Source organism: Dermacentor silvarum, chromosome 5, assembly GCF_013339745.2.
Source record: "Dermacentor silvarum isolate Dsil-2018 chromosome 5, BIME_Dsil_1.4, whole genome shotgun sequence".
Lineage (NCBI taxonomy): Eukaryota > Metazoa > Arthropoda > Arachnida > Ixodida > Ixodidae > Dermacentor > Dermacentor silvarum.
The window spans coordinates 79,249,619-79,250,193 of record NC_051158.1 but is presented as its reverse complement, the minus strand read 5'-3'; positions in this window follow the sequence as shown (position 1 = coordinate 79,250,193).

Genomic DNA, 575 nt, shown 5'->3' with positions numbered 1-575 from the left:
CGTCCTCATGTGTGCACAGCGACTGATAGCAGCTCAAGTGACAAAGGAGGTCCCCAAGGTAGCGATTCAAGTGATGAGTCTGATGACTTTCTCGCTTCAGACAGCTTCACTGGGCCAGATAAGGGAATAGCCTTCACTTGTAGTCTAACGCTCTCTCATGTACTTTCCGAACAACTGTCTGCAAGTGAAGAGCTTGCTATAATTGCTTCCAAACATAATATGACGCATGCATGCATTAACGCTGTCCTCGATTTCTGCCGGCGAAGAGGCATCTCTGACCTTCCAAAAGATGCTAGGACAGTTTTGAAAACTGAGCGCAAAGCTCAGGTGGAGCAAAATGGTTCATTTGTGCACTTTGGCCTTGCAGAAGGAATTCGTCAAGTGTTGCAGCCGGGGCAAGTAGTTCCAAGTGAACTGAAGCTACAAGGCAACATTGACGGAGTCCCTCTTTACAAAAGTAGCCACCTTGCCTTTTGGTCCATTTTGTGCCGCATAAAAATGTGAAGGCATCACCGCCATTTCTTGTCAGTGTAGACTGTGGTGCAGGGAACACGCTATGTCTGCAGGATTACCTA